This window comes from Pristiophorus japonicus, chromosome 9 (assembly GCF_044704955.1).
Source record: "Pristiophorus japonicus isolate sPriJap1 chromosome 9, sPriJap1.hap1, whole genome shotgun sequence".
Taxonomy (NCBI): Eukaryota; Metazoa; Chordata; class Chondrichthyes; family Pristiophoridae; genus Pristiophorus; species Pristiophorus japonicus.
Window position 1 is genome coordinate 126778668 of NC_091985.1, and position 26095 is coordinate 126804762.

General features: G+C 50.4%; 1 protein-coding gene and 1 pseudogene across 4 annotated transcripts in view; one reads left to right on the plus strand and one right to left on the minus strand.

Annotated features, from left to right (window-relative positions):
* The window catches only part of macrod2 (mono-ADP ribosylhydrolase 2), a 1460169-nt gene that overhangs the window by 401037 nt on the left and 1033037 nt on the right, over positions 1–26095 (minus strand). The gene's annotated exons all lie outside the window — the stretch shown is intronic.
* Positions 5940–6072, plus strand: LOC139274364 (U2 spliceosomal RNA; annotated as a pseudogene).

Here is a 26095-nt window from a genome sequence, read left to right on the forward strand (position 1 = left end):
ATGCAGGTGCAGCAAGCAGTTTGGAAGGCAAATAGTATGTTGGCCTTCATTGCAAGAGGATTTGAGTACAGGAGCAAGGATGTCTTGCTAAAGTTATACAGGGCCTTGGTGAGACCACACTTGGAGTATTGTGTGCAGTTTTGGTCTCCTTACCAAAGGAAGGATATACTTGCCATAGAGGGAGTGCAGCGAAGGTTCACCAGACTGATTCCTGGGATGGCAGGATGACTGTCGTATGAGGAGAGATTGGGTCGACTAGGCCTGTATTTACTAGAGTTTTGAAGAATGAAAGGGGATCGCAATGAAACGTATAAAATTCTGAGTGGCTGGACAGACTGGATGTGGGGAGAATATTTCCCCTGGCTGGGAAGTCTAGAACAAGAGGTCACAGGCTCAGGATATGGGGTAGGAAATTTAGGACTGAGATGAGGAGAAATGTCTTCACTCAGAGGGTGGTGAACCTGTGGAATTCTCTACCACAGAAGGCTGTGGAAGCCAAGTCACTGAATATCTTCAAGAAGGAGATAGATAAATTTCTAGACACAAAAGGCATCAAGGGGTATGGGGAGAAAGCGGGAATATGGTGTTGAGATAGAGGATCAGCCATGATCAAATTGAATGGCGGTGCAGGCTCGAAGGGCCGAATGGTCTACTACTGCTCCTATTTTCTATGTTTCCATGTTTTGAAACACTTACTGAATCAGCACGAAGAATGTGGCAATTTCCACTGGAACTGAGTGACAAGTACAAGTGAATTGGAGATTGCTGCATTCTCCAATCCATCCAGTTGGCTCTTATAAACACTTGCCAACCAGATCCAAATATAGCATGACATTTAAGCTAAATAGGAAATCTGGTTCATTGTGAGGAAGAAAGCTGTCGACTGCAGGAAGATATCAATGGATTGGTCAGGTGGGCAGAAAAGTGGAAAATGGAATTCAATCCGGACAAGTGTGAGGTTATGCACAATAAACGGTATGTTACTAAGAAGCGTAGAGGAACAGAGGGTCCTTGGAGTGCACGTCCACATATCCCTGAAGGTAGTAGAAGAAATAGGTAAGGCAGTTAAGAAGGCATACGGGATACTTTCCTTTATTAGCTGATGCATAGATTATAAGAGCAGGGAGGTTATGCTTGAACTGTATAAAACACTTGTTATGCCAGGCATGCAGTTCTGGTCACCACATTACAGGAAAAATGTGATTGCATCAAAGAGGGTAGAGGAGATTTATGAGGATGTTGCCAGGACTGGAGAATTTTAGCTATGAGGAAAGATTGGATGGGCTGGGTTTGTTTTTTTTGGAACAAAGGAGACTGAAGGGAGACTTGAGTGAGATGTATTAAACTATGAGGGGCCTAGTTGAGTGGATAGGAAGGACCTATTTCTCCGCACAAAGAGTCAATAACCAGGGGGTATAGATTTAAAGTAAAGGATTAGAGAGGAGTTGAGAACTTTTTTCACCCAGAGGGTGGCGGGGGTCTGGAACTCACAGCCTGAAAGGGTGATAGGGGAGAAATCCTCACTACATTTAAAAAGTACTTGTGTATGCACTTGAAGTGCCGGAACCTAAAAGGCTATGGACCAAGAGCTGGAAAGTGAGATTACGCTGGATCGCTCTTTTTTCTCCGGCACGAACACAATGGTCCAAATGGCCTCCTTCTGTGCCATAAATTTCTAGGATTCTGTGCTATGGCAACAAGATTTCAATAATAAAAGGGTTTTCAGGATAACCTCAAAAAGCCATCGATGCAATATATGTATTTTCTGCATGCACATCCTGTCAACTTTTTTCATTGTAAATTACTATGTCCATATTTATAATGGAGACTGGTTATGTAAGCGTGCCGTGCTGTGATTACAGCCTTCTCCAGAGGAAACGTTGCAGCATCTCCACTGGCTGCAGAAAGCAGTTCACAGTAGCAGAAGGTGTGTAGTGGTATTCCACAAAGATCAGTGCTGGGACCACTGTTGTTCACAATTTATATTAACAATTTCGACCTTGGAATCAAAATCACAATTTCTAAATTTTCAGATGACACCAACTTGGGGGGGATAATCAATACTGAGGAGGACTGCAACAAATTACAGGAGGACATTAATAAACTTGCAGAATGGGTATATAATTGGCAAATTAGGTTCAACACAGATAAATATAAGGTTTTACAGAAGAACATAAGAACATAAGAATTAGGAACAGGAGTAGGCCATCTAGCCCCTCGAGCCTGCTCCGCCATTCAAAAAGATCATGGCTGATCTGGCCGTGGATTCAGCTCCACTTAACCGCCCACTCCCCGTAACCCTTAATTCCCTTATTGGTTAAAAATCTATCTATCTGTGATTTGAATACATTCAATAAGCCTCAACTGCTTCCCTGGGCAGAGAATTCCACAGATTCACAACCCTCTGGGAGAAGAAATTCCTTCTCAACTCGGTTTTAAATTGGCTCCCCCGTATTTTGAGGCTGTGCCCCCTAGTTCTAGTCTCCCCGACCAGTGGAAACAACCTCTCTGCCTCTATCTTGTCTATCCCTTTCATTATTTTAAATGTTTCCACAAGTTCACCCCTCATCCTTCTGAACTCCAACGAGTAAAGACCCAGTCTACTCAATCTATCATCATAAGGTAACCCCCTCATCTCCGGAATCAGCCTAGTGAATCGTCTCTGCACCCCCTCCAAACCTTAAGTAAGGTGACCAAAACTGCACGCAGTACTCCAGGTGCGGCCTCACCAAGACCCTATACAGTTGCAGTAGGACCTCCCTGCTTTTGTACTCCATCCCTTTCGCAATGAAGGCCAACATTCCATTCGCCTTCTTGATTACCTGCTGCACCTGCAAACTAACTTTTTGGGATTCATGCACAAGGACCCCAGGTCCCTCTGCACCGCAGCATGTTGTAATTTCTCCCCATTCAAATAATATTCCCTTTTATTGTTTTTTTTTCCCCCAAGGTGGATGACCTCACATTTTCGACACTGTATTCCATCTGCCAAACCTTAGCCCATTCGCTTAACCTATCTAAATCTCTTTGCAGCCTCTCTGTGTCCTCTACACAACCCACTTTCCCACTAATCTTTGTGTCATCTGCAAATTTTTGTTACACTACACTCTGTCCCCTCGTCCAGGTCATCTATGTATAGTGTAAACAGTTGTGGTCCCAGCACCGATCCCTGTGGCACACCACTAACCACCGATTTCCAACCTGAAAAGGACCCATTTATCCCGACTCTCTGCTTTCTGTTCGCCAGCCAATTCTCGATCCATGCTAATACATTTCCTCTGACTCTGCGTACCTTTATCTTCTGCAGTAACCTTTTGTGTAGCACCTTATCGAATGCCTTTTGGATATCTAAATACACCACATCCATCAGTACACCTCTATCTACCATGCTCGTTATATCCTCAAAGAATTCCAGTAAATTAGTTAAACATGATTTCCCCTTCATGAATCTAGATGTCCCACTATTTCTTCCTTAATGATAGCTTTAAGCATTTTCCCCACTACAGATGTTAAACTAACCGGCCTATAGTTACCTGCCTTTTGTCTGCCCCTTTTTTTAAACCGAGGCGTTACATTAGCTGCTTTCCAATCCGCTGGTACCTCCCCAGAGTCCGGAGAATTTTGGTAGATTATAACGAATGCATCTGCTATAACTTCCGCCATCTCTTTTAATACCCTGGGATGCATTTCATCAGGACCAGGGGACTTGTCTATCTTGAGTCCCATTAGCCTGTCCAGCACTACCCCGCCTAGTGATAGTGATTATCTCAAGGTCCTCCCTTCCCACATTCCCGTGACCAGCAATTTTTGGCATGGTTTTTGTTTCTTCTACTGTGAAGACCGAAGCAAAATAATTGTTTAAGGTCTCGGCCATTTCCACATTTCCCATTATTAAATCCCACTTCTCATCTTCTAAGGGACCAACATTTACTTGAGTCACTCTCTTCCGTTTTATATATCTGTAAAAGCTTTTACTATCTGTTTTTATGTTTTGCGCAAGTTTACTTTCGTAATCTATCTTTCCTTTCTTTATTGCTTTCTTAGTTATTCTTTGCTGTCGTTTAAAATTTTCCCACTCTTCTAGCTTCCCACTAACCTTGGCCACCTTATACGCATTGGTTTTTAATTTGATACTCTCCTTTATTTCCTTGGTTATCCACTGCTGTTTATCCCTTCTCTTACCGCCCTTCTTTTTCACTGGAATATATTTTTGTTGAGTACTATGAAAGAGCTACTTAAAAGTCCTCCACTGTTCCTCAATCGTGCCACCGTTTAGTCTGTGTTTCCAGTCTACTTTAGCCAACTCTGCCCTCATCCCACTGTAGTCCCCTTTATTTAAGCATAGTACGCTCGTTTGAAACACTACTTCCTCACCCTCAATCTGTATTACAAATTCAACCATACTGTGATCACTCATTCCGAGAGGATCTTTTACTCGGAGATCGTTTATTATTCCTGTCTCATTACACAGGACCAGATCTAAGATAGCTTGCTCCCTTGTAGGTTCTGCAACATACTGTTCTAAGAAAAAATCCCGTATGCATTCTATGAATTCCTCCTCCAGGCTACCCCGTGCGATTTGATTTGACCAATCAATATGGAAGTTAAAATCCCCCATGATTACTGCCGTTCCTTTTTCACATGCCTCCATTATTCCCTTGATTATTGTCCGCCCCACCGTGAAGTTATTATTTGGGGGCCTATAAACTACGCCCACCAGTGACTTTTTCCCCTTACTATCTCTAATCTCCACCCACAATGATTCAACATTTTGTTCATTAGAGCCAATATCGTCTCTCACAACTGCCTTGATATCATTCTTTATTAACAAAGCTACCCCACCTCCTTTCCCTTCTTGTCGATCTTTCGAAATTGTCAGATACCCCTGTATGTTTAATTCCCAGTCTTGACCACCCTGCAACCACGTTTCTGTAATGGCCACCAAATCATACCCATTTGTAATGATTTGTGCCATCAACTCATTTACTTTATTTTGAATGCTGCGTGCATTTAGGTAGAGTGTTTTAATACCAGTTTTTAAACCATGATTTTTAGTTTTGACCCCTCCTGCAGCCCCTTCATGTTCATACATATTGTCCCTTCCTATCACCTTGTGGTTTACACTTACCCCAGTGCTATTCTGCTCTGTTGCCTCCTGCCTTTTGCATTCTTTCTTGGGGTCCTGTTCATCTGAGCTCTCACCCACTCTAACTAGCTCAGAGCCCTCTCCTGGGTTCCGAATACTCCTCGCATTGAGGCACCGAGCTTTCATGCTTGCCTTTTTATTACACTTTGACCCTTTAGAATTTTGCTGTACAGTGGCCCTTTTTGATTTTTTGCCTTGGGTTTCTCTGCCCTCCACTTTTACTCATCTCCTTTCTGTCTTTTGCTTCTGTCTCCATTTTGTTTCCCTCTATTTCCCTGCATTGGTTTCCATCCCCCTGCCATATTAGTTTAATTCCTCCCCAACAGCACTAGCAAACACACCCCCGAGGACATTGGTTCCGGTCCTGCCCAGGTACATTTTGGTAGAAAGAATAGGGAGATCACTTATTACTTGGAGTGGGAGAGTCTAAGTGGGGTGGAGGAACAAAGTGATCTTGGAGTACAAATACACAAATCGCTAAAAGTTGCGACACAGGTTAGCAAAGCCGTAAAAAGCAAACCAAGAACTAGGGTTTATTTCTAGAGGTATAGAATTGAAAAGTAGAGAAGTTATGCTAAACTTGTATCGACCTTTGGTTAGACCACACTTAGAGTACTGTGTACAATTCTGGTCGCCATATTATAAAAAGGATATAGAGGCAGAGAAGATTTACAAGGATGATACCAGAAATGCGAGGGTATACATATCAGGAAAGGATGAAGAGGCTGGGTTTCTTTTCTCTTGAATTGATTGTCTAAGGCTTTGCCTGAAAGAGAGTGCTGCCTCAAAGGCTATCGCTTCTCGGCCTTTTGGCTAAGATCAAGTGGAGTACCTGTTGATTGGGCATTCATATGCAAATTGACTGACTGCAGAAACTCGTTTTTCCAGTTTTGCTGGCTCTGGCCTTTGGCTAGAGCCAAGCGCCAATTGGAGAGAAGAGGAAAATCTGCATGTCGACCGTCCATTTGGCGGGCCTGCAGGCCCGTCAAGGGGCGGGCCAAGCGCCGGACTGGCGCAACGAGAGATTGAGGGCTTCGGCCAAAATACACATCGAAAGGAGGAATCTGCAACCCGGGTATGCAAAACACCATCCGAGTGACGGTAAAGAAAGTGGATGGACAGACAACCATCAACCGGGACCTTTTCGTGAAGAAAATCCTGCTGGGAACATGTGGCATGAAAGTCACCGATGTCTTCGCCTTGCAGGACCTCCCGAAGAGAGGTTACTTCGATGTGACCTTCAGAACCGTCACCCTCTGCCTGAAGTTCCTCAAGGGTTTGAAGGAAGCCAGTGAACCGCTGCGCTCAGTGCTAACTTGGGAGCCACTGTTCACCCTCCTATCGCAGAGAAGACGCACTATCACAGTGCAGATGTACAACCCCCACATCCCGGTCATTGATGTGCTGACTTTCCTCGCCAGGTATGTCGATGGGGCAGGAAACAGCAGCGACTTGAAAGACTTGCACGGGATATGGACCAGCAAGCGCCAGATCCAGGTCACCATGAAGGTGGACGCCAGTGGAACCATCCTGCACCCCCCCTCCAGCTTTGCCATCGGAGGAAGTCGGGGCTACATGGTGTACGTTGGCCAACCCGTGTGCCGCACCTGCGGGAAGGCAGGTCATGTGGCGGCAAGCTGCAAAACTCTCATCTGCCGAAACTGCAAGAACGAAGGCCACCAGACAAAGGACTGCAATTGCTGCAACTTCTGTGGTCTGGCTGGGCACCTTTACAAAAACTGCCCCAAACGCAACTTCAGCTATGCGCAGGCAGCAAAGAACATTGCACCAGAGGAGGAGGAAGCTGAGGAACACAACGCTCCAGAGGAGAGCCACACCCTCCACCCGACCAACGCCCCCGTGGACTCGGAACAAGTCGGTGAGGAAGAGAAGCCTGCTACCGCGAGCTGCGAGACACCAGCAGCCAGCAGCGAAGCTCTCCCCCAGCGCACCAAGTCCAGAAACGAGGAGACAGCAGACGATGAAGCGGGATGGGAGACCGTTAAGAAAAAGGCCCGCAAGCGTAAGGAGAACAGGCGAGCAAGGGCCCCTGCGGAAACGACAGGGAAGAGGCGGCTACAAACCTCGACAGACAGCAGCGGCGGCAGCTCGTCTGATGAGGAAAGGCGAGAAAAAGCCTCTCACCACCGACACCAAAACAAGAGGCAACACGCCAACCCACAGCCTCAGGCGACCGGGAGCAGTGAAGCGACCAACACAGCCCTGCTCCAGGAACCCGCGAGCAGCGAAGCGCCCAGCGCACACGAGCTCCGGAACACCGAGAGCGAACCAGCGACCAACGCAGACCAGCTCCGGGAGAACGGGAGCAGCGAAGTGCACAGCACACCCCACCTCCGGAATACCGGGAGCGACACAGCGATCGAAGCACACCAGTTCGAGAACGCTGTGACTGGTGAAAAGAGGGAACCACCAACACCAGGCGAGGACATTGGAGAGGACATATCGGACTTTATCGCAGCACTACAGCAGTCCCCTGGTCGAAACACTCCCACGGCAAAGGATGACGAGCACGCCAGCCCAGGTGCAGTAGACTTTTATTGTAATCGCCTGTGTATTCCGGAACCGGCCACTGGGCAGACCTCAGACTTAAAGGACGGTTTATTTGTAATGTAATGTTTGTAACTGTAAACAGTAACGTTAAAATGAATTTAAAAATTGCTACTATTAACGTGTGTAGCGTAAAATCCACTACGCGATGTGTTTCCACCTTGGGGTACCTCGCCAAGGTCAAAGAAGACCTGCTGTTCTTGCAGGAGTGCGGTCTGCCGCACTTCAGCAGTTATCGGCAGTGGTCACGATGGTGGGCCCATGGACCATCCGTATGGTCAGGAGGGAACGAGTGCCGGGCCTCAGGCCTGGGCATTCTGCTGCGGGGAGGCCACTTCACCATCACCGAAGTTAAGGAGGTGGTGGGCGGCTGCCTCCTCGTAGCAGATGTAATGTACAAAAAGTCCCCTCGAAGGCTAATTAACGTGTATGCCTCGCCTCTCAGATCAGAGCGGCTGGCCCTCTTCCAGCAGCTCCCACTGCTGCTGGCGACGTCCAGGCCGGTCATTCTGGGCGGTGACTTCAACTGCATCATCGATGCGGCTGGATCATCCAGCAGTGCCGACAGCAAGCTGGACACCACGTCCAGACTGCTGATGGACGCGGTAAAAGACGGCAAGCTGTGCAACGTTTTCAGCAACCCTGCAGACGGAGCACCGCGCAGATACACCTGGTCAAGACCAGACGGGTCTGTCCGTTCCAGAATAGACTTCCTCTTTGTTTCCCACACGCTCAAGGTCAGATCCACCAACGTCACGCCGGTGTTCTTCTCTGACCACTGCCTCCTACTGGCCGACTGTCGCCCACAGGAAAACCAGAAAGTTGACAGAGGGATATGGAAGCTGAACGTGAAACTGTTGACTCCGGAAAACGTGGAGGAACTCAAGAGGGATTACAAAGGTTGGAGAACCGTAAAACCCCTCTGCGATTCCCCCATGCACTGGTGGGAAACAATCAAGACAAACATCAAGAGGTTATTCATCCTCAAAGGTGTTCAGGAGGCGAGAGGGAGACAGAGGGAATTGTCCCAACTCCAGAAGAGCATGTAAAACCTGCTCCTGTTGCAGTCGATGGGGGTCGATGTCGCGGAGGAACTCGAAGAGGTGAAGGGCCAGCAAGCCCCGCTCTTTGCCCCAGAGCCCTCCAAAATCATCTTCCGCTCCAGAGTCCGCTCCGTCGAGCAGGATGAGACGTGTTCGTGCTTCTTCTTCCAAAAGGTACACAGCGGGAGCTCTGTGATCACCAGCCTAAAGGAAGAAGACGGTTCTGTGACGTTTTCGCAGCCTGACATGCTGAGGATCAGCAAATCCTTCTATGCCGGGCTGTATGACGTCAAGTCCACAGACCGCGCGGCCTCCCAGTCGTTCCTGTCGTCGATCACGGAGGTCCTAAACGACAGCGAGCGGGTGAGTCTGGACCACCCGTTAACTCTGGACGAGATGACAAAGGCTGTCCAGTCCCTTGCGACGAGTAAAACCCCTGGAAGCGACAGCTTACCGGTCGAGATGTATTCGGCTCTGTGGGACTGGATGGGCCCAGACCTGCTGGAAGTGTACGGGGGTATGCTTCTGGCTGGCAGTATGTCAGAATTGATGAGGAAAGGCATCATCACCCTCATCTACAAGCAGAAGGGGGAGAGGGAGGAAATCAAAAACTGGCGGCCCATTTCGCTGCTCAACGTGGACTACAAGATCCTGTCAAAGGTCATCACCAACAGGGTTAAGTCTGCTCTTGAGCTGGTGATTCACCCGGACCAGACCTGCGCTGTCCCCGGCAAGAAGATCTCTGATAGCCTCGCGCTACTCAGGGATACGATCGCCTACGGCGGGACAGCGGGGTGGACACCTGCTTAATCAGCTTAGACCAGGAGAAGGCCTTTGACAGGATATCGCACACGTACCTGATGGACGTGCTCTCCAAAATGGGGTTTGGGGAGGGTATCCACAATTGGATCCAACTGCTCTACAAAGACATCAGTAGCGCAGTTCTAATCAACGGGTGGGAAACTGAAAGCTTTCCGATCAGATCTGGAGTCAGGCAAGGCTGTCCTCTCTCGTCTGTCTTGTTTGTGTGTTGTATCGAGCCCTTTGCCGGGTCCATCAGGAAGGACGTGGGCATTAGAGTGGTGATGATCCCAGGCAGCGGAGGTGCTCAGGTCAAAACCTCCCTGTACGTGGACGACGTGGCCATCTTTTGCTCGGATCCGCAGTCGGTCCGCAGATTGCTCACAATCTGCGACCAGTTTGAATTGGCCTCGGGAGCGAAGGTCAATCGCAGCAAAAGCGAGGCCATGTTCTTTGGCAACTGGGCTGACCGATCCTTTATTCCCTTCACCGTGAAGCCAGATTACCTGAAGGTGTTGGGAATATGGTTCGGAGCAGACGGGGCGTGCGCCGAAAACTGGGAAGAGCGTATCGCCAAGTGAAGAAAAAACTGGGATGGTGGAAGCTGCGCTTCCTCTCCATGGCAGGAAAGAACCTGGTCACCAGGAGTGAGGTGCTCTCGGGGTTGCTGTACGTGGCACAGGTCTGGCCCATCCCTCGCTCCTGTGCCGTGGCAGTCACCCGGGCCAGAGGTCTGGAGGTCCAAAACGGAACGTGTCCGCAGAGACACAATGCATAAATCTCTGGACAGTGGTGGAAAGAATGTTCCGAACGTGGCCCTCATCCTGATGGCCACCTTTGTGTGCAGCTGCATCAAGCTGTGCACAGACCCCCAGTACGCAAACACCAAGTGTCACTACGTGCTAAGGTTCTACCTGTCGCCGGCGTTGCGAAGGATGGGCCTGGCCATGCTGCCGCAAAACGGCCCCACCAGTTGGACCATGCCTGTCCACCTGTCCTTTGTGGTCAGCACGTAAGGTCCTGGACGCCCTACGAAAGAAGGAGAGGGTGGACCCTGTCGGGTGGTTCCCTGAGCGGACTGTCGAACTCGTTTGGCAGAACATCTCATCGCCAGAGCTTTCACACAAGCACCAAGACGTAGCTTGGCTGGCGGTGAGGAGGGCCTTATCCGTCAGGGCTTTCATGCACAGCCGACATCTCGGCAACACGGCACGGTGCCCCCAAGTCGGCTGCGGGGCGGATGAGACTGTCACCCATCTCCTTCAGGATTGCGTCTTCGCAAGGCAGGTTTGGAAAGAGATGCAGTGGTTGCTGTCGAGGTTCACCCCAAGCAGCTGCATAACACAAGACTCTGTGCTCCACGGGCTATTCCCAGGGACACACACCGAGACAGACATCACCTGCTGCTGGAGGGCCATCAACTCGGTCAAAGATGCTCTTTGGTCTTGCCGAAACTTACTGGTCTTCCAGAGCAAGGAGATGTCCACGTCTGCGTGTTGCAGACTGGCGCAATCCAAGATCCAGGATTACGTGCTGAGGGACGCACTTAAGATTGGTGCAGCCGCCGCAAAGGCACGGTGGAGAAGGGCCACAGTTTAAAGCCCTTCTGCCACGGTAAACCCGGGGGCAGGAATCAGTACAAAACTCCCCTCGGGCCGTACTTGTAACTTCTTTTTTCTATACATGGAGCACCATGATCTGTAAACACCGATGTAGTGCCATGTACAATGCAAGAGCTGTTTCGTAATGCACGTTGAAAAGAAAAAAATTTAAATGTACCGTCACCCATTCCGTGTACTGTTTGTGACACATGTAATGTATTTTGTTGAATGTACTAAAATGTATCCCGTATCGTACCGAATTGTACTTGAAATGAAAAGCAAGGAAATGTATCGAACGGAACTGCCGCCAGCACCCAAATGTAGTGTATGGGATTGCTGACCGCAGCTAAACGTACTGAACTGCTTTTGAATGTACTGTACAAATTTTTATATGAATAAAGTATATTTTGAAATAAAAAAAACATTTCTTTTCTCTTGAAAAAAGGCTGAGGGGTGACCTCAAAGAGGTCTTTAAAATTATGAAAGGTTTTGACAGAGTGGATAGAGAGTGTTTCCACTTGTGGGGAGGAGCATAACTAGAGGCCATCAATATAAGATAGTCACCAAGAAATCCAATAGGGAATTCAGAAGAAACTTCTTTACCCAAAGAGTGGAGAGAATGTGGAACTTGCTCGCACAGGGAGTGGTTGAAGTGAATAGTATCGATGCATTTAAGGGACGGTTAGACAAGCATACGAGGGAGAAGGGAATAGAGGGTTATGCTGATAGATTTAGATGAGGAAAGACGGGAGGAGGCTCGAGTGGAGCATAAACGACGGCCTGGACTGGTTGAGCCGAATGACCTGTTTCTGCACCGTATATCCTATGTATATAATCCTATGTAATTACAATGTGACAAGTTTACATAGACAGTTTCAATTATAAATATGGACATAGGAATTTATAATAGAAAATAAATCTAACAGAAAATGCATGCAGGTTGAAAATGTAATGTTTTAAAAAAATATATTCATCCTTGAGATATGGGCATCGTTGGCACAGCGGGCATTTATTACCCATCCATAGCTGTCGATGAGGTGGTGGTGGGCCTTCATCTTCAACTGCTGCAGTCCATGTGATGAAGGTAGTTGTGATATATTTCAAGAAATGAAATGCTGGTGAAAAACTGATGTGACGATGTGACACACTTATTGTTCATTCTACATTAGATCAAAGAACAGACAGTATTAATTTCTCTCTCGCAGTCATGTTTTCTAATTTTATATATGAGTTACATAAAGAATAGAAATAGGCCATTTGATCCAGCTGGTCTGTGCTGGCATTTATGCTCCACATGAGCCTCCTCTCACCCTACTTCATCCATATTATTCGCCTCAGCTACTCCCTGTGGTAGTGAGTTCAACATTCTCACCGCTCTCTGGGTAAAGAAGTTTCTCCGGAATTCCTTATTGGATTTATTGGTGACTATCTTATATTTATGGCCCCTAGTCTGGTCTCCCCCATAAGTTGAAACATTTTCTCTACATCTACCCTTATCCAACCCTTTCATAATCTTTAAGACCTCTCTATCAGGTCACCCCTCCGCCTTCTCTTTTCGAAAAATTACACGACGGTTCCCTGCCGTGAATATTTGAGTATTAGACCACTGCAGGGTTGTTTGTCATGATACAGTAATAAATATATTGTTTTATTCAGCATATTTTTTGTCATTCTTTTGCGGCAAGCATTTAAGTGATAGATTTTATTCGTAAAATTTAGACCATCTTCAAACTTGCTGTATCAAACTAATTTAAACACTACATGTAATTAACTGCTGTTATTACCAATTTCGTCTCAAATAATTACTTTGTGTGGACAGCTACAATCCCATGGGCCTGTACTTAGGTATATCAAAATGTCAGTCCGAGTATCTGGAACCTGAATTAATTTTATGATGTACTTAATTATTTTAAAGTTATTATTGAACTGCTTGCATTACTTTTTTAAAAAGACAGTAATTTCCAGATATCTGAAAGTATCTTGCAAAATTACATCTTCATTCAAGTTCAAGATTTTTTTTAAACAATTTTCTCCTGTATTCTCCACCGATTCTTCGATGGTTCCATGGGCAGCAAACACTCATCGAAATGGCATTCTTGATAGTGAGTGTCAGTAGCTATTCCATTGTGAGAGTGGCCATCCAGCCCCCACACGTTAACTATCTGCATTTTGCTGGCCGGTCTGCATGTCAGATGTGATTGACACAAATCAGCACAGATCAAAACCTTCTCTCCTCTCAGTGATGCTCCTACGATTCATGCTGTGAAGTGATTCTAACAGACTGCTGGCAGGAAAGCTCAAGGATACAGAATTTCCTGCCTGCTGTATGCAGTACTCAGAATCATCGTAGTGGGACTTGGGTAGGATTGGCACTTAGGGGAGAGGGAAGGGTGGGGATTGAGTGGGGGAAATGGACTTATTGATTGGTGGTGCAGGCTCGAAGGGCCGAATGACCGACTCCTGCACCTATTTTCTATGTTTCTATATATTGAAGAGGAGAGGGTAAAGAGCAAAAGCTGGGGGCAGTGCTTTATAGCAGCGGGGGGGGGGGGGGGGGGGGTGGAAGGAGGCAGGTGTGGCAGGGTGCATGAGAAGGAGGACAAAAGCGAGAGTAGTGCTTTGGGGTGGAGAAGCAAGGAGAGTGCTAGCATTAATATGAGGACAGGGGGAACAAAAAGTGTGCCAGTGTGAATTGGGATTGAGGACAGAGAGTGCCAGTGTGAACTGGGATTGAGGACAAAGAATGCCAGTGTGAACTGGGATTAAGATCAGAGAGTGCCAGTGTGAACTGGGATTGAGGTCAGAGAGTGCCAGTGTGAACTGGGATTGGGGATAAAAAGTGCCAGTGTGAACTGGGATTGAGGATAAAAAGTGCCAGTGTGAACTGGGATTGAGGACAAAGAGTGCCAGTGTGAACTGGGATTAAGGTCAGAGAGTGCCAGTCTGAACTGGGATTGAGGACAAAGAGTGCCAGTGTGAACTGGGATTGAGGACAAAGAGTGCCAGTGTGAACTGGGATTCGGGATAAAAAGTGCCAGTGTGAACTGGGATTGAGGATAAAGAGTGCCAGTGTGAACTGGGATTAAGGTCAGAGAGTGCCAGTGTGAACTGGGATTGGGGATAAAGAGTGCCAGTGTGAACTGAGAGCATGGACAAAGAGTGCCAGTATGAACTGGGATTGAGGTCAGAGAGTGCCAGTGTGAACTACAGTTGGAAAAAAATAACTTTAACAAAGGTAACTGGTGGAGGGGGAATGAGTGTCAGGTTGAACTGAGGAGGAAAGAGAAATAAAAGTGCATGTTTGAAATTGGAAGAAGAATGGGAGGACAAAGTAGTCCTGAAATTCCACAGATGTTCTACTGGTGTCGCGCCATTATTTTGGCAGGAGACCGCTGAAACCCCCCCCAACCCCCAAGACAGGGGGCACCAGGTTACATCAGGTCACCATTGTTTCTCTATTATCGGGACAGAACTTCTGACTACCTCTTACAAGGCAAATAATGGACAGGGGTTGGAGACTTCTAAAGCTGTGAGTTCGGGGACTAAACCTCAGTCCTGCGGGACTTAGCGATGGAGGGCTCCACCAGGCACGATCTTGCTGTGAACTCCGGGATTGTACCTGTGGAATTTCAAAGCTAGTGTCTCAGAGAGTTGCGAGGTTGGATGTGGAATAGTGAGTATTGAGGTAACTTTTTGGGGAAGTGATTGGCTCTATGATCTACAGAAGAGCATAAGAATTAGTAGCAGGAGTAGGCCATTCGGGCCCTCGAGCCTGCTCCACCATTCAATAAGATCCTGCTGTAGCTCCACTTTCCCGCCCTATCCCATATCCCTCGATTCACTTAATGTCCAAAAATCTATCGATCTCAGTCTTGAATATACTCATCGACTGAGCATCCACAGGCCTCTGGGGTAGATAATTCTAAAGATTCACAACGCTTTGAGTGAAGAAATTCCTCCTCATCTCAATCTTGTGGCCAAACCCATTATCCTGAGACTATGACCCCCTAGTTCTAGACTCTCCAGCCAGAAGAAACAATCTCTCAGAGCATCTGTATTATCTGTTGAAAATCTAAAGGTTACCTTGCTTTTGTTCATTTTTTTAAACTTAAAAATCTATCATTTGTGAAGTGAAAGTGTTCAGAAATAACAGGTGAACATCATTTTCAACACAAAAATTCAACATTTTCTGGAAAATGTGCTGCTGCAGCTTCCCAGCTGCCCAGAAAACCATCAGCAATTTTCAGCTTTCAGTAATTAGACTTCCCCCTTCAGGCCTGCAAGAACATTTGTTTTTTTTCCCCTCTGTCACAAGTGAAGGGATGTTCAGTATAAAAGCCTGTGTACCCACTTACTTTCACAATACCATAGCTTGTAATCAGGACCATCCTTGAGTTGTTAGCTATTTTATTTAGAGTTGGCATTCATGCAGCAAACTCCAACCTAGTGCACCATCTATCTGTACGCCTATTCTTTTCAGCTGGCGTCAAGTCATAGCAATTAGGAGTGGGAACCTTTAAGTGATCTCCACCTCTCTTGCCCTGAGATCATGAGACCAATTGCGATGCCCCAATTGATGCCACAACCCGTCATGTATGCACCTGTGAGTATGTTCACAGGTTTGTCGATCTGTTGCATTGTGAATGGCTAAGCCAGTCACGTGATGTTCACAAAACTCAATAAAACGCCAGTAAGTTGGGTCTAGGTCATCCACGATAAGGTATGCAGTTGTGAGCCTAGTGGATGAACTGGTAATGTGCACTGTGATTGTTAAACCTTTGTTAATGAACCAACTAGTTCTTAATAGCAAAGTGTTGCTATGAATTCTTAAGCAAAGAACCCATGAAGCAAATATATTACACAACTGAACTAAATCAGCATAGATTGAAAACAGTACTGTATGTTTTGGTACCACTTCATTTACTCACTTGAGCAGTAGGGGGAGGGCTTTCAAAACTTTTCTTCTTTGAAGTATTACAGACCATAGATCATATAATCGTACAGCAGAGGAGACGGCCATTCAGCCTATTGTGCCTGTGTTGGGTCTGTGAAAGACCTAGCCAATTAATTCCACTGCTCTTTCCCCATAGCCCTGCAAATGTTTCCTTTGATCAAGGGTTAGATTATGAAGGGAGACTACATAAACTAGTCTTGTATTCCCTGGAACATAGAAGGTGAAGGAGTGATTTGATTGAGGTTTTTAGGATTTTGAAAGGAATTGATAGGCTAGATAGAGAGAAACTTTCTCCACTGGTGAGGGAGTCTAGGTCAAGGGGACATATCCATAGAATCAGAGCCAGGCTGTTCAGGAAAAAGTTAGGAAACACTTCATCACGCAAAGGGTGGTAGAATTGAGGAACTCTCTCTCACAAAAAAAACAGTAGATGCGGGAAGTCAATTAATAATTTTAAATCCGAGATTGCTAATTTTTTGCGAGACAAAGTTACATAAAAACATAAGAACATAAGAATTAGGAACAGGAGTAGGCCATCTAGCCCCTCGAGCCTGCTCCGCCATTCAATAAGATCATGGCTGATCTGGTCGTGGACTCAGCTCCATTTACCCGCCCTCTCCCCGTAACCCTTAATTCCCTTATTGGTTAAAAATCTATCGATCTTTGACTTGAAAACATTCAATGAGCTAGCCTCAACTGCTTCCTTGGGCAGAGAATTCCACAGATTCACAACCCTCTGGGAGAAGAAATTCTTTCTCAACTCGGTTTTAAATTGGCTCCTCCATATTTTGAGGCTGTGCCCCCTAGTTCTAGTCTCCCCTACCAATGGAAACAACCTCTCTGCCTCTATCTTGTCTATCCCTTTCATGATTTTAAATGTTTCTATAAGATCACCCCTCATCCTTCTGAACTCCAAGGAGTAAAGACCCAGTCTACTCAATCTATCATCATAAGGTAACCCCCTCATTTCTGGAATCAGCCTAGTGAATCGTCTCTGTACCCCTTCCAAAGCTAGTATATCCTTCCTTAAGTAAGGTGACCAAAACTGCACGCAGTACTCCAGGTGCGGCCTTACCAATACCTTATACAGTTGCAGCAAGACCGCCCTGCTTTTGTACTCCATCCCTCTCGCAATGAAGGCCAATATTCCATTTGCCTTCCTGATTACCTGCTGCACCTGCAAACTAACCTTCTGTGATTCATGCACAAGGGCCAATTGTGGAGCAGTGGAGGCGTGTCCTGCACAGTAGGAGCTGAGCTGCTGAGAGAGGAGCAGCTACCAACCTTAGCTCCTGCCTGGAAGGCCTGGAGAGCCCTGAGTACAGCCCAGGAAGAGAAGGAAGGAAGGGGCTTCACCACCCAGAGGGAGAGGAGGAAAAAGCAGAAAACTTTGACTAACTTTTATCATTTCTGCAAAGAGTTGGAGAGAGGGGGAAAGACCAAAACAACATCCAGAGTGGAAGGAGGGAGACTCTACATCTTCTACAGGTGGGTGTGGGTGCATTTCCCAAAAAGACTTTGTTATATCGGTGGGGGGAGGAAAGAAGACCACTGAGGGCCGGAACATCGCGGGGGGTGTGTGTGTGTGGAAGTGTGTGTGGGGGTCTTGCTTACAACTAGGCCCCACACACAATTGAACCCCCCCGCAATTGCCTAGCCTGGGATAGCTGGAGCTACCAGGCTGAAGATTTTATTTACCACCTCTTTAAACATCGTTAGGAGTGTGTGCCTGGTGGCTCTAGCTGCCCCAGGTGAAGACGTCTTCTCCCCTCACCCGAAGACCACCCCAAAGACTATTGTGTGTTTTGCCATCTGGGGATTGCACCCACCCACAGCTGCGAGGGGAGACCTGCCCTCGCAGTCCCCCCCCCGCCTTCCCACCCCCCCTCTCTCTTTCTCTGTTACACTCTGTTTCTCCCCTCTCTCTCTGAGAGCCCTTCCTTCCAAATTACAAAAAAAAACTATTGAGACAACTGAGCAGAGGGAGCAAGGCCCCTCCCCAATTGCCAACTAGGGGAGAGGTGTGCCTCGTTAAGAGCTCCTCTGCTCAGTCTATATACGAGGCCAATTAAGACCATTAAGGCCTGTGACTTTGGGGTGGGTGTAGCCCTTAAAGGGACCCCGTAATGGCGACCCCAACCACGCCGGTGGCAGGGCCAGCAAGGACTTATGCGCAGGCGGCATCCACATCCATGGTGCCTCCTGCGCCACCTGCTGCCCTGCCACCATTCAAACTAATAACAAAAAAACACGGGGTCAAGAGCTACACTCACCCCACAATGAGCATTGAGGAGTGCGTGCGGGCGATGGCTGGGGTAGTCGGCCCCTCGGCCATTGTTGCAGCCTCCAAGATGTCTGGGAAGGCTGTGTTCTTCCTGGGGTCGGAGCGGGCGGTGTCCCTGGCCCTCGAAAAGGGGCTCACGGTGGGCGGGACGTTCCTGCCGGTGGATCCTCTCGAGGCCACCGCGCAGAGGGTCATCATATCAAACGTCCCGCCCTTTGTTCCCGCTGAACTCCTCCTCCCTCACCTACACCAACTGGGGGAGGTAAGGTCAGGGATCAACCCCATACCGCTCGGCCTCAGGGAGAACAGCCTGCGCCACGTGTTCTCCTTCCGCCGCCAGCTCTTTGTCCGGCTGGCGCGGGAGGAGACGACAGAGGGGTATTTTAATGTGGTGCACGAGGGGACTGCCTACCGCGTCTTCTGGACGTCGGACGGCGTGCGGTGCCATGCCTGCAGGGAGGTGGGGCACGTTCGCAAGAACTGCCCCGCCTCCAAGGCCGCAAAACCACCGAAGGCGGCCAAGGCTGACGCTGCCGCCACCCCTCCCCCTAGTTGCGTCCGCGTGCCGGGAGCCGTAGGTGCGCGGGCATCATCGGGGGCCTTTGTTTTCACGGCCTCCGGCGGGGGGGAGGGAGAGCGTCCGATCGAAAAGAAGGCGCGGAAGAAGACGAGACATCTAGAGGCGGGTCCCCTCAGTGCGCCGGAAAGTTTGACCACTGCGCTCACCCCAACCCAGTCACCGACGAGCGCGGGGTGCCCTGAGCCCGTGCCCTTGACCAATACCGCAGAGGGGCTCGGGCGCGGGCAAGATAAGAAAAAGGGGGGGGCGGAGCGGGAGGCCTCGGCAGACATGGAGGTCTCCCTGCCTCCGCGCACCCCCAGGAACAAAAGAAGGCACCGCCCCAATGAGGCGGAGGGGGAACAACATCCCTCCGCGGAGGAGGCGTTGCCCGCCGCGTGTCCCACGTCCCCCACCAGCGCCCCCAAATTGCGCTGTAGGCGCGAGGAATCTGTCCCCGGGGAGGGTGAGGCAGTCGAGGCTGCCCAGCCGCTGCCTCCTGGGGATGGCGTGGAAGATCTGCCTGTCGTGGGGGGCGTGGGGCCAGTGGAAGAATGCGTAGCCGCCGGGTCGAGCGTCCCGGGGACTGAGGCGGGCGGGGCCGAAAAGGCCGAACCTGAGCCCGCCCAGCAAATACCCAACTTCCCCCGGGATTTGCTCGACTCGGTAGAAACTGAAAATGCCAATTTTATTGAATCCGTACACGCTGGGCTGGGGGGTGGCGGCGGGGAGGGAGAAGAACAACAACCCTCGCCCCCTACTGTGGAGCTGGGGGAATTGGAGGACCTGGAACATTACTTTGACCAGGTCTCTCCCTGTTCCCCGGTTCCTGGGGCAGAGGGGGAACCCCTTCCGCTGTCGCTTCCCGACCCAGCACCAATTTTAAAAGAGCCCAGTGGGGACTCCTCTGCCGACGATCCTGGGGGTGGGATCGGGGCAGAGCCAGGGCCAGATGGAGCGGCCGGGCCGTTTGCCGTACCTCGTGCGGTCGACGGGCCGGCTGCTAGCGGCGACCTCCCGGAGGGGGACGGGGACTCGGTGGAGGACGCGGGTGAAGATCTCGAGTCCATCGCCAGTGAGGCGGTGGATCTGCTCGCGGCCGCCACTGAGACCCTCCTCATTCCCGTAGAGGAACTCCGGGACTTTTTGGTCCAGTGCCGGGATCGCCGCGACCAAGCCCGTCTGGCCCTGGAAAGATGGTCCAAGCCGGGGCTGCTCGTCGCGTCCGTCCGCGCCGCCGCTAAAACCATGGCCGCGGGCGGGCCCTTATCAAAGGCTCAGGGCCTTGAGCTGCGCCGGCTCAAAAAGTTCCTCGCTGGGCTGCTGAAGGAGTGGAGGTCAACAAACGACTCCACTCCTCCCCCACAATAGGTTAGGTAGAGGTTGCACTATGCTTTTGCCATGAAGATAACCATAGCCAGCCTCAACATCAACGGCGGCAGAGGGGCACGCCGTAGATTTGACAATTTTTCGCTCCTGCGGGAGGGGAAATATGCGGTGTGCTTCCTGCAAGAAACCCACACCGTTCCGGGAGACGAAGCCACGTGGCTCCTGGAATGGCAAGGAGAGGTCCGCATGAGCCACCTCACCGCCATTTCTAGTGGGGTGGCCATCTTGCTGGGCCCGCATTTTCAGCCGGAGATCTTGGGGGTCGAGGAGCCCGTGCCAGGCCGCTTGCTGCACGTAACGGTTCGCCTGGGGGACGTGCCGCTCCATCTCGTGAACGTGTACGCCCCTCAGCCCGGCCCGCAGCCAACGCGCTTCTTTGAAGAGGTGTCCGCTCTTCTTGGCTCCGTCGACGTTGGCGACTGCATTGTCCTCGGGGGGGATTTTAACTGCACCCTCGAGGCGAGGGACCGCTCCGGTGCCCCGCAGTGCATGACGGCGATGGAGAAGTTGAGGGACCTGGTCGGGTCCTTCGACTTGATGGACGTCTGGCGAAATCTCCACCCCGACTCCAGCGCCTTTACTTGGGTGAGGCCTGGAGTAGGATGGTCCAGAGTCGACCGCCTTTACGTGTCTCGGGCGTACGTTTCCTGCGTCCCGGCGGCCTCCATGCAGCCGGTGCCGTGTTCGGACCACCACCTGGTGTGGGCGGAGCTCGCTTCGCTCCGCGCGAGGACGGGGTCCGCGTACTGGCACTTTAACAACCGGCTGCTGGAGGACGTGCGGTTCCAGGACTCGTTCCGTCGATTCTGGTCCGACTGGAGAAGAAAGCAAGGGGGCTTCCCCTCCTTGAGGCTATGGTGGGACGTGGGCAAGGCTCACGTCCGCGTCTTCTGTCAAGAGTACGCGAGGGGGTCGACCAAGAGGCGGGCGGCCAGAGTCGGGCGCCTAGAAAAAGAGGTGCTCGACCTGGAAGCCCGTCTCGGTCAAGTCGTCCAGGACCCGGCCCTGCGGACGGTGTACGAAGCGAAGAAGGCCGCGCTGAAGGACCTGCAGCTCGTCGGGTCCCGAGGCGCGTTCGTGAGGTCGCGGATCCGGTTCCTGCGGGATCTTGACCGCGGCTCCCCCTTCTTCTACTCGCTAGAAAAAAGGCAGAGTGTCCGTAAGCAGCTCTTGACGCTGCTGGCCGACGACGGCTCTCTCGTCCAGCGAGGAAGCGCGTTGAGTTTTGTGGGAGGACCTGCCGAAGGTCAGCCCGGAGGGCGCCGAAAATCTGGAAGCTCCGCTAAGCCTGGCGGAGCTGACCGGTACCCTCGACCGGCTCTCGAGGGGAAAATCCCCGGGGCTGGACGGGCTGACCGTGGAGTTCCACAGGGCGCTCTGGGACGTCCTGGGGAACGACTACGCGCGGGTCCTGGGGGAAAGTCTGGCGACCGGGGAGATGCCCCTCTCTTGGCGCAGGGCAGTCATCGTCCTGCTGCCTAAGAAGGGCGATCTCCGCCTCCTTAAGAACTGGCGCCCGGTCTCCCTCCTCAGCACGGACTACAAAATCTTCGCCAGGGTGATGTCTGCTCGCCTTGGTGCCGTGCTGGACCACATGATCCACCCCGACCAGTCCTACACGGTCTCGGGCCGGACAATCCACGATAACATCCATCTGGTCCGGGACCTCATCCATTGTTCCCAGGAGGCTGGTCTGTCGGTCGCCTTCCTATCCCTCGACCAAGAGAAGGCGTTCGACAGGGTGGATCACGACTATCTGCTCGGAACTCTGCGCGCTTTCGGGTTCAGGACGCATTTCGTCGCCCGGATCCGACTTTTGTACGCCGCCGCGGAGTGTCTGATTAAGGTTAACGGGTCCTTGACGGCGCCCCTTCGCTTTAGGAGAGGGGTGCGCCAGGGATGCCCCATGTCCGGCCAGTTATACGCCGTTTGCGTGGAGCCTTTCCTGCGCCTCTTGCGGACGAGGTTGACAGGACTGGCTCTGCAAGGGCCGGGCGTGGAGGTTGTCCTCTCGGCTTACGCCGATGACGTGCTCCTCGCGGTAGAGGATCCCGCTGAACGGCGGAGGATGCGTGAGTGCCAGGAGATTTACTCGGCCGCGTCCTCCGCCAGGATCAACTGGGAGAAATGTTCCGGACTCCTGGTGGGTCAGTGGCGGGTGGACTCCCTGCCGGAGGAGTTCAGGCCTTTTGCCTGGAGCACGACCCATCTCCTCTATCTGGGAGTCTACCTTAGCCCCGACGAGGGAGCCTGGCCGGCGAACTGGCAGGAGCTGGATGCCAAGGTCGCCACTCGCCTAGGGCGCTGGACAGGACTGCTCCGAGTGCTGTCCTACAGGGGTCGAGCGCTAGTCATAAACCAGCTGGTGGCCGCAATGTTGTGGTACCGGCTGGTCACTTTGACCCCTCCCCCTGCGTTTGTCGCCAAGATACAGAAGAAGCTGGTGGACTTCTTCTGGAACAACAGGAAGCACTGGGTCTCTGCTGTGGTCTTGAGTCTCCCGCTTGAGGAGGGCGGTCAGTCGTTGGTGTGCGTCAGCGCCCAGCTCGCGACTTTCCGTCTTCAGACCCTGCAGAGATACCTTTACGTCGAGCCCCCTCCTAGGTGGTGTGCTCTGGCGACGTATTTCTTCCGCCAGCAGCAGCTGGCACGCAGCTCCTGTTTGTGAACTTGGGGGGTGTCAGGACCGCCCTCCGGGAGCTGCCTGTCTTTTACAAGGAACTCATCAGGGTCTGGAACAAAGTCTCCACCAAGCGCAGCTCTCTGCCGGCTGGAGTGGCGGCCGTCCTGCAGGAGCCGCTGCTCAGGAATCCGTACCTCCACGACCGAGGTTTTTTGTGGCGGTCGGAAGAGAGGGCTGTGGCTGGTGAGGTGACCAGGGTCAGGGACCTGCTCGATGGCGGAGGAGCGGGCTGGATGGCGCCAGACACGCTGGCGCGGTGCCTAAATTCAGCCGACGGCCGCTATGCGGCCGAAGCCATCGAGTCGCTAAAAACAGCTTTGGGCCCTGACTCCGTTAGGTGCATCGAGGAGGCTCAAGCACGTGGGGAGATCCCGTCCGAACTGACCCCCGTCCGGACGGAATTCCTCATCGGCGCCAAACCCCGGAACCTCCCTCGGGGGCCGGCGCCTCACAACTTGAGCCGCCTCGGGGAAATCCCCTCCGTGCCTTTCAGTTCCGCGCGGAGGGGTTTCCTGTACGGGCTGCTCCTGCACACTCTCAACTTTGCCATCCTCGCCTGCCGTCCGGACACGCCATGGCGTACCATCCTGCCGTCCGGAGGAGGCGGGGGTCCCCGATGGAGGGCACTCTACGCAGGGGTCCTCCCACTATTCATCGGGGACTTGGCCTGGAGGGTGGTGCACGGAGCAGTGCCGTGCAATAAATTTTTAAGCCGGTTCACGGACTCCCAGGCCGCCTGCAATTTCTGCGGTCTGGAGGAGTCCGTGTTCCATGTTTTTATTGAGTGCACAAGGTTGCAGCCCCTGTTCCATTATTTGAAGGGGCTGCTCCTGAAATTCTGGCTGCACTTCAGTCCCACTCTCCTGATCTTTGGGCACCCTGTGCGGAGGGGAGCGGGTAGGTCCGAAGGCCTCCTCGTAGGACTGCTCCTGGGCACGGCCAAGGGTGCCATCAGCCGGTCCAGGCAGCGGGCGGTCGAGGGGGTCGTTCAACCTGACTGCCTGCCTCTCTTCCGCTCTTACATCCGGTCCAGGGTGTCCTTGGAGATGGAGCACGCGGTGTCCACCGGTAAGCTCGCGGCCTTCCGCGAGAGGTGGGCACCGGAGGGACTGGAGTGCATCATCACGCCCGGCAACCAAATTTTAATTTGATTTTACGTTTTAAAGTTTAATTTGTTTTAATTGCCGGTGCTTTTAGTGTACCCCTCCCCTTTTATAGGGGGCACTGGAAAAAATTTGATTTTAGCGCCCCAGAAAAAAACCAAAAAAAAAAAGGGGCCTTGTAAATGTCTGCTGTGTCATCCAGGGCGGGTGGCACGGTTTAATGTCTTTTTATGTTCACAGATAAACTCAAAAAGAGTTTCATGCACAAGGACCCCCAGGTCCCTCTGCACCACAGCATGTTGTAATTTATCCCCATTCAAATAATATTCCCTTTTACTGTTTTTTTTCCCCAAGGTGGATGACCTCACACTTTCCGACATTGTATTCCATCTGCCAAACCTTAGCCCATTCGCTTAACCTATCCAAATCTCCTTGTAGCCTTTCTGAGTCCTCTACACAACCCGCTTTCCCACTAATCTTAGTGTCATCTGCAAATTTTGTTGCACTACACTCTGTCCCCTCTTCTAGGTCATCTATGTATATTGTAAACAGTTGTGGTCCCAGCACTGATCCCTGTGGCACACCACTAACCACTGATTTCCAACCGGAAAAGGACCCATTTATCCCGACTCTCTGCTTTCTGTTCGCCAGCCAATTCTCTATCCGTGCTAATACATTTCCTCTGACTCCGCGTACCTTTATCTTCTGCAGTAACCTTTTGTGTGGCACCTTATCGAATGCCTTTTGGAAATCTAAATACACCACATGCATCGGTACACCTCTATCCAACATGCTCGTTATATCCTCAAAGAATTCCAGTAAGTTAGTTAAACATGATTTCCCTTTCATGAATCCATGCTGCGTCTGCTTGATTGCACTATTCCTATCCAGATGTCCCGCTATTTCTTCCTTAATGATAGTTGCAAGCATTTTCCCCACTACAGATGTTAAACTAACCGGCCTATAGTTACCTGCCTTTTGCCTGCCCCCTTTTTTAAACAGAGGCGTTACATTAGCTGCTCTCCAATCCGCTGGTACCTCCCCAGAGTCCAGAGAATTTTGGTAGATTATAACGAATGCATCTGTTATAACTTCCGCCATCTCTTTTAATACCCTGGGAGTGCATTTCATCAGGACCAGGGGACTTGTCTACCTTCAGTCCCATTAGCCTGTCCAGCACTACCCCCCTAGTGATAGTGATTGTCTCAAGGTCCTCCCTTCCCACATTCCTGTGGTCTGCAAATTTTGGCATGGTTTTTGTGTCTTCCACTGTGAAGACGGAAGCAAAATAATTGTTTAAGGTCTCAGCCATTTCCACATTTCCCATTATTAAATCCCCCTTTTCATCTTCTAAGGGACCAACATTTACTTTAGTCACTCTTTTCCGTTTTATATATCTGTAAAAGCTTTTACTATCTGTTTTTATGTTTTGCGCAAGTTTACCTTCGTAATCTATCTTCCCTTTCTTTATTGCTTTTTTAGTCATTCTTTGCTGTTGCTTAAAATTTTCCCAATCCTCTCGTTTCCCACTAACCTTGGCCACCTTATATGCATTGGTCTTTGATTTGATACTTTCCTTTATTTCCTTGGTTATCCACGGCTGGTTATCCCTTCTCTTGCCGCCCTTCTTTTTCACTGGAATATATTTTTGTTGCGCACTATGAAAGAGCTCCTTAAAAGTCCTCCACTGTTCCTCAATTGTGTCACCGTTTAGTCCTTGTTTCCAGTCTACTTTAGCCAACTCTGCCCTCATCCCACTGTAGTCCCCTTTGTTTAAGCATAGTACGCTCGTTTCTGACATAACTTCCTCATCCTCAATCTGTATTACAAATTCAACCATATTGTGATCACTCATTCCGAGAGGATCTTTTATGAGGAGATCGTTTATTTTTCCTGTCTCATTACACAGGACCAGATCTAAGATGGCTTGCTCCCTTGTAGGTTCTGTTACATACTGTTCTAAG